The 8,088-nt window shown below is 43.5% G+C and overlaps 1 long non-coding RNA gene across 2 annotated transcripts in view; it reads right to left on the bottom strand.

The window, feature by feature from the left end:
* Positions 1-8,068, bottom strand: part of LOC141369991 (uncharacterized) — a 71,963-nt gene extending 63,895 nt beyond the window's left edge. The window contains exons 1-2 of one of the 2 annotated variants that reach the window (XR_012373610.1): positions 7,221-8,068; positions 3,308-3,450 (exon numbers count right to left, since the gene is read on the bottom strand). This is a non-coding gene — a long non-coding RNA (uncharacterized lncRNA). The remainder of the gene's footprint in view (positions 1-3,307; positions 3,451-7,220) is intronic. The other variant, XR_012373609.1, reaches the window with a different exon arrangement.
* Positions 8,069-8,088: the final 20 nt, after the last annotated feature.

Genomic DNA, 8,088 nt, shown 5'->3' on the forward strand with positions numbered 1-8,088 from the left:
CACCAAGATTTACCTTTCAGAATTACAAAGATGGAACATGTCAAGACAAACTGTAAGGCAATATACAAATAACTACCACAATGGAAATGTTAAAGCGGCTAGTTCTCTTGAGGATATGTAGGCGATACATATGCACAGTGTCTGGGGAGAGGTCTGAAGCTAGAAGAGACAGGAAAGGGCAGTGGAAAATCATGGAATTCCTTTTTTGTTTTAAAGGAAAACATGGGCAGTAGGGTACATTCAAATGAAGACAGGAAGTAATAATGGAGAGGTCACCTATGAAAATATATTTGATGAAAATATGCTGAGTGTTAAGGAAAAAGTGGGTGATGAGAAAACAGTACTGAATGGCTTGAGAGATCTGGTAAGTAGTTGGGGTAGCGGGTTGACATAAATGATTTCATCTTAGTGGCTGAACCAAATGAACTAGGTAAGAGTTTTAGTAGCTACCACATAATGAGCTTTAATGTTACATTCTATATATGGCAATATTTGTTGAAAGTATAAGTAGCCTTCCTAATGACAGTAAAACACTGCCTTACTGTGTGTTAGCCACTATTCTAGGCTCTACGAATGGCAAAAAAAAGCAAACCTGACACTGCCCTCAAGCTTACAGTCTAGTAGGGAAGACTGACAATAATGTTGGGAAAAGGGTCACAAAGGAGAAGAATGGCTTTGAGAATGCCAGTTACACAATCTAGTGTGGAGCCAGGCTTGGGTTGGCTGAAAAAGCATTACGTTGAGATCTGTAGAACATTTACTGAAAATGTAAAGCCAGGCTTGGCTGTGGGAGGAGGGGACGTAAAATCAAGCAATGGAGTATATGATCAGATTTGTCTTGAAAAGATCACTTTGGCTGACATAGGGAATAGAGTGGGTGAGTGGGAAACTAGTTGAGGGTTATGTAGAAGTTGACCTAATTCACACAACGTATTCTCTTCCTCTAAGACAATAAATGGTTAATGCACTGGGTGCTACCCTCGTAATGGACAATGTGAGGCCAGGAGATTGGTAAAGTCCTAGGAAGAGTATGTCTTGTCCAGTTTACTGACAGGAATAAGAAGGTACTCTAGGATTGTGGTACCGTATAAAAGTAAATAAGGGAAAATGTATAGGATTTGAACAGAGATGCTGTCATTTCATGTCATAAAATTCTTGGGTAGGCTTTTTTGGGAGGGCTGGGGAGAGCTAAAAGGAAAAAGTCTTTCAATTAGGTTTTTTGTTTTGCTGTAATGCAGACTCCATGCCTAGGGTGGAGCCCAATGTGAGGCCTGAACTCACCACCCTGAGATCACCTTAGCTGAGATCAAGAGTTGGACACCAACTGAGCCACCCAGGTGCCCCCAGTTTTTTTTTTTTTTAGATTTTATTTATTTATTTGACAGAGACACAGCGAGAGAGGGAACACAAGCAAGGGGAGTGGGAGAGGAAGAAGCAGACTCCCCTCGGAGCAGGGAGCCCAATGCAGGGCTGGATCCCAGGACCCTGGGATCATGACCTGAGCCAAAGGCAGACACTTAACAACTGAGCCACCCAGGCGCCCCTAGTTGTTTCTATATCAAATATAAATCCAATCTTTTTACATATGTAATGACTCAGTGATTTTGGTACTTTATAAATGTCTTAACTTGGTCCTATTTGCAATCAAAACCTCTTCAGCCTTAATTCATTTAATCTCTGAGATTTTGAGTCTGGTACTTAAGGGACTTCATTTAAAAAGAAGCCATTGGCAGCTCTGCTTCATTTCTGCTGTCATTTACTACCCTTACGGTTTTAATGATGAAGTTCTTGCAGGCAGAGGTTTTAATATTAATTTGTTAAACCAACATTGATCAATTAACTCTGGTCATCTAAAATAATACTGTTATGTGTGATTATAGAACTCCCCTAGAGACTAACATGTGAATCACAGATTCATTTTAAGGACTGAATGAATCTTCTACCACATAATTCTAGACAATTATTTCCCTGCTTCCTCATTTCAAAAAGCAGCATGCACAACACTGTGAATAAATTCTCAATTTCTGCTTAAAAAATTTATCAGTGCTGGGGCGCCTGGGTGGCTCAGTCGTTAAGCGTCTGCCTTTGGCTCAGGTCATGATCCCAGGGTCCTGAAATCAAGCCCCGCATCGGGCTCCCTGCTCACTGGGAAGCCTGCTTCTCCCTCTCCCACTCCCCCTGCTTGTGTTCCCTCTCTCGAATGTGTCTCTCTGTCAAATAGATAAATAAAATCTTAAAAAAAAAAATTATCAGTGCTGCATACCTATAGCCCATGTATTTTTCCATGGCATCTCCAACCCCCAAAACCCATTTTCAATTGCACGTAGATTAATACCTTCAAGTTAATATCCCCAGAACCTAGAACAGTACTTGGTACAGGGTAAGCACTCAATAATTATTTGTTGAATAAATCAATGAATGAGCTCACACTTCAAAGTTTGGACTTCTAAGTCCAGAAAATTGATTTATTCAGTTCAACCCAGAGCTGATGAGATTCAGGAGAATTGCTTCACACCAATTAAACTCACAACACACTAGTTTTTAAGCCAGATTCAATTTTCTTCATTCACTGGCATCAAGTTTTCTCCCTATGAAACTAAATTACAATCAGATGGCTGCTTGCTACAGGTGGAGCAAGAAAGGCTACTGAAAATGAATCATAGTGGCTAATATCAATTCAACAGGACACCTCTCATCTCTACTAGGTATCTGTCAAAAGTCTGTAGGTCAGCTTACCTTTTTTTTTTTAAGATTTTATTTGAGAGAGGGAGCACAAGCAGGGGGAGCAGCAGAGGAAGAGAAGCAGGCTTCCTGCTGAGCAGGGAGCCTGATATGGGGCTCGATCCCAGGACCCTGGGATCATGACCTGAGCCAAAGGCAGGCACTTAAACGACCGAGCCACCCAGGCGTCCCTCAGCTTATCCTTTTCTCTAGAGACTCAAAATCTTGTTTTTTGGTCTTACCTTCCCTATGTTTCACCTTCTTTCTGTTAACATTTTTTTTGTTCATTTTAAGATACATTGTCTTAGAACATCTTCAGGCAAGTTAATACAATGAATAAATAAAATCTTAAAAAAAAAACAGTTCTGCACAGAAATTTATTCATGCAGTCATTCAACAGTTACTAAGTGCCTAATGTGCCAAACACTGACTTTATAGCAGAGCTTAGGCTCTATAAAGATTCATTATCTGTAATTTACTACTACTACTACTACTACTACTACTACTACTACTACTACTACTACTAAATTTGTTAAAATTTTTGCTGAGACCAAGAATGAAATGTACTGGAAAGATGCTGGGGTACCTCATGACATTTAAAGAAGAGCTGGACAACTGGACCTCAAAGGTAGGCAGAAGGAAGTAAGGTGGCCTGGAAAATCATCACTTCATCAGGAGTTTGTGGTCTTCCCTTCAGGGTGCTGTCATCAGTCACCAAATTCTAAAGTCCTGGGAAAGAGAATCTTTCTGTTATCACTGCATACAATTCACCTCAAAAGTTAAGAGGCTTAAGATAACTTCTCCCTCACTCATCTGTAGGTTGATGGGGCTCTTGCTGAGTTGAGCAAGAGTTGAGCAACTCTTGCTTTAGGTCTTCTGCAGTTGCATTCAAACATTTGGGATGGAATCATCTGAAGCCTCGACTAGGCTGGATGTCCAAGATGGCTTCTTCACTCCAATGTCTGGCTCTTTCCCTAAACAGCCTCTCCATATAGTTAGCTTGAAACAGCACGGTGGTCTTAGAGTAGTAAGACTTCTTACATGGCTGCTGGCTTCAACCAGAGTGAGCATTCCAAAAGATGCAAGTGGAAGCTATAAGGCTTGTTATGGCCTATTCCATGTCACATCTGCCCTATTCTACTGGTTAAAAATGAATCACTGGGCTAGCCCAGGCTCAAGGGGAAGAGACTGCATAAGGGCTTGAGTACTACTCATTGAAGGGACAGCTTTGGAGACTAGCTACAAAGAGAATTGATAGTTCCACTGAGTTACTTACATCCCACCTAGAGGCAGTTCCAGATTTTATAGAGTTTGAAGCATATACAATTTGGAGGGCTTTCTTTGAAGAGTGGATGGGGTCCATGCAACTAGCGACCCTGAAGCTAAAGCTTCGTTGGCTTCAGTTAATTTGCTTTTGACCTTCCCAAACCAGCTATGTCCTTCCTAAATCAGCTAAGAAAGCAAACACAGCTTTTGGGAGCCTACCTACTCTTGTGTACTATGACAATTTCCAGAAAAGAAGGAATCATTGTGAGCTTTCTCCAGTCCTCAACGGAAGTGTCCAATGTTCAGTTCAATATAATCTTGATATTTGAATGACTAAAACCCAGGTCTCCTGACTTCCAAAAATGAATTTTCAAATATATCATAATCCACAGTGTTTTAAAATTAATTTTTTTTTACAAAAAAAAAACAACAAAAAACTGAGAACTGGAAGGCTCCTTTTTTTTTTTTTTAAACCCACTATCCTTTCTATATCTTTTTTCTCTGGTTGCTCCTTAAAATGTTGATGTCCTTCATGATTCCATCCACCACCGTAATCAGATGACTCCTAGTTATCTATCTATAACCCAGACCTCTGTGGTTCCAAATACATACTAGACATTTCCATTTGGATGTCCCACAAGAATGTCAAGATCTGTGGCCAAAAGTTAATTTATCTTTATTCCTTATTATGATGAGGCACCATTCAGTCATTTTCAGACATTTACTGACCACATACTATATGCCAGGCACTGGGAATACAGTAGTAAAGAACACAAAGTCCCGGGGCGCCTGGGTGGCTCAGCTGGTTGAGCGACTGCCTTGGGCTCGGGTCATGGTCCTGGAGTCCCGGGATCGAGTCCCGCATCGGGCTCCTTGCTCAGTGGGGAGTCTGCTTCTCCCTCTGGCCCTCTTTCCCTCTCGTGCTTTCTATCTCTCATTCTCTCTCTCTCTCTCAAATAAATAAAATCTTTTAAAAAAAATCTTTAAAAAAAAAAAACCATAAAGTCCCTGTACTCCAAAGAGACATTAAATATGTAAACAGGGTCATTAGAGATTGTGATAAATGTTATGACAAAAACAGTGATGAGATAAGAGTCAAGCCTCCTGAGGGAGGCTTCTTGCAGGAGGGAGATCAGGGAAGAGCTTTGTGCAAAGGTAACATTTGAACTTTGATTTGAAAGAAAAACCACCCATGCAAAGAAGTGTGGAAAGAACATTGTAGGCAGAAAGAATAGCAAGTACAAAGTCCAAAAATAGGAAAGGGCTTAGTAGCCTTACATGTCTAGTAGCAATGAAGTTAATGACAGAGAATAACATAGGGGATTGATGGGAGGTAGGAGTCTAACAATACAGGACCTTGTATGCTATGGTAAGGAGTTGGAATTTAAAAATAACAAGCCACTGAATGGTTTTCAACTGGGTGAAAGGGGTGTCACAATCTGATTTACATTTTTAAATAAGCAAACTGCCTGGTGTGTAGTGAATGGATTGTGGAGGGGCAAGTGGGTGAGAAGGAAAACCAATTGGGAGGTCATCATAGAAAGGCCTAGAGAAAGCTTGGATGAAGGTGGTAGCAAGAGATATGGGGGTAAATGGATTCAAGATTAATAGTGAAAGTAAATCACCGAACTTGGTGACTGAATTTAGGGGGTGAGAGAAAGCAAGGATAGCTCTCAGGTTTTTTATTTCAGCACCCATAGACTGGTGTCACCACCACTCATTCAGTCTCCAAAAGGATCATTCTCTACTTCTGCCATCATCCCCTTCCCCCCCCACATACAATCAGTCACTGTATTAGTTGGGGTTATCCAGAGAAACAGAACTAATAGCATATGTGTGTGTGTGGAGAGGAGGAGAGAGAAAAGGAGAGAGAGAGAAAGATGTTAAGGCACTGATTCACAGATTGTAGAAGCTGGCAATTCTGAAATCTGCAGAGCAGGCCAGCAGGCTGGAGACTCGGGCAAGAGCTGCTGCTGCGGAGGCCAAAGGCAGTCTGGAGGCAGAATTCCTTTTTCCTCAGTGTGGGTTTTTTAAGGCCTTCACCTGATTGGATAAGACCCATCCAAATTTTGGAGGATAATCTGCTTTACTCAGAGCTTAATGATTTAAATGTTAATCACATACAATAAGTATATTCACAGCAACAACTAGTGTTTGACCAAAAAATGGTTATCATGGCCTAGCCGAGTTGACACATAAAATTAACCATCACAGTCAATGAATTGTTTTAACCCTTAAATATTTCTCAGGTTGGTTCTTTCCTGTTACCATCGCTTTACTTTAGGCTTGTGTTCTCCTTTAAATAATTCATAAAATATTTGCTTTATGGTATTAGATACTGTGCCAAATGCTGGAGATACAAATGTGAATAAAAGAAAGATTGTGTCCTAGGGACCTTGCATTCCAGGCTTCCCTGCCTTCTGCTTGCCTACTTATCTATCTTTATAATGGATGACTGTGTATCATTGCCTCTCACACTTTAACAGGCAGTCATCTGAGGATCTTGCTAAAGGTCAGATTCTGATTCAGCAGGTCTGGGATGGGGCCTGAGATTCCGCATTTCCAAGAAGCTCCCCAAGTACTGTTGTAGATCAAGAATAAACTATGAGTAACTGGGCTGTAGAAAATCTCTCCAAAGACCATGTTTATAAAAGGTGTTTGGTAGGAGCACCGGGCTGCCTCAGAAGAGCCTGCCACTCTTGGTTTCGGGGTCCTGAGTTCGAGCCCCACCCTCGGTGTAGAGATTGCTTAAGTAAATAAGTAAATAAATAAATAAACTTTTTTTTAAAAAATGTGTATTTTTAGACTCCCTGAAAGGACACACAAGAAGCAGAGAACCGCTGCTCCTAGAAAGAACTGAATGGCTGATCATTGTATATACTCTTTTATATACCAAGTACGTGTATTACATATTAGAAAATAAATTAACAAAAGCAAAGTAAAAATATCTGAAACTGCTGCCCTCTTAACACCCTGCAGTGGAGCCCAGTGGCCCAAAGGATAGAGCGCAGTTTAGCCCATCTTAAACCCTTTATTATGATCAGTTTACCTATTGAGCTTATCTCCGATTGTGCCAGTCAGGTCTGGGAGCATTCAGGTCTGGGAGCATTCCTTCCACCGGAAATGCACTTGAGCAAATTTCACGTGGTCTTTCAAACTCCAGATACCGCAGCACTTACCCAGGAAGCCTTTCATGCACCCCCCCCCGCTCCCCCTGCCGTTAAAGTTATTACCTTTTTAAATTTAACCTCATAATGCTTCTTTTTGTTGCAGTCATCACACTGTGTCGAAATTCTGTTTACATGTCTATCTTTGCTACTTGATTGTGCGCTCCTTGAGGACAGGTCTAGAGATTAGGCCTACCGCAGACTGAGTTCCGAAATTATTCTGCGAAAGAACCATGTACTGGCCTCAAGGGGCTCACGGGAAGGGAAAATCCTCGAGTTCTGGGGCTCTCTTCGATCCCTTCGTGACTAACTCGGGGCAATCGTGCCAAAAGCTGAATTCGAGCACCCAGGCTGGGAAGGCGGCCAAGAACGCGGGCCGGTCCACTCGCTCCTTCCCGGGCGACGGGCCCACGCTGGCTTCCAGAGGGAGCTCCCCTCCGCCTGCGCGCGACGCCCCCTCCGAGGGTCGGGGCCGTCGGTCCACCGCCCCCACTGGCGGGCCTGGCGCTCACAGCCCGCTTCAGAGCGCAGCTTGGAAAGCTTAGGGGTCTCCTTGGTATCCGCCAACAACCCCGGGCGCCAACCAAAGTGAACAGAGGGAGGGTGCACCCGACCGGTCGGGGCGGGGCTGGGGTTGGCAGGGGAGGGCTGGCGAGGACAGGCGAGGGCCAAGCGCCTGGCAAGGGGCCGCCCTTATAACTTCCTCGCACTTACGTTTCCTCCCCGGGGCCCAGGCCGGAGCAGCCCTCTCCTAGCCGCTTCCTCTCGTCCCGCCCCACTACCTTCAGGACCACTACCTCCACGCCGTGGAGTACTGTACACTTGGTCTCACCCTCCCGCCCGACTCTCGCGCCGGCGGCCGCATTCCACGCCCCCCTCGAGCCTGCGCACGCGCGTCGCCCTGCCGCCGCCGCCGCCGCCGCCAGAGAGGGCG

The sequence above is a fragment of the Callorhinus ursinus genome, unplaced genomic scaffold (assembly GCF_003265705.2).
Source record: "Callorhinus ursinus isolate GAN/ISIS: 27379988/994484 unplaced genomic scaffold, GSC_fseal_2.0 scaffold25, whole genome shotgun sequence".
Lineage (NCBI taxonomy): Eukaryota > Metazoa > Chordata > Mammalia > Carnivora > Otariidae > Callorhinus > Callorhinus ursinus.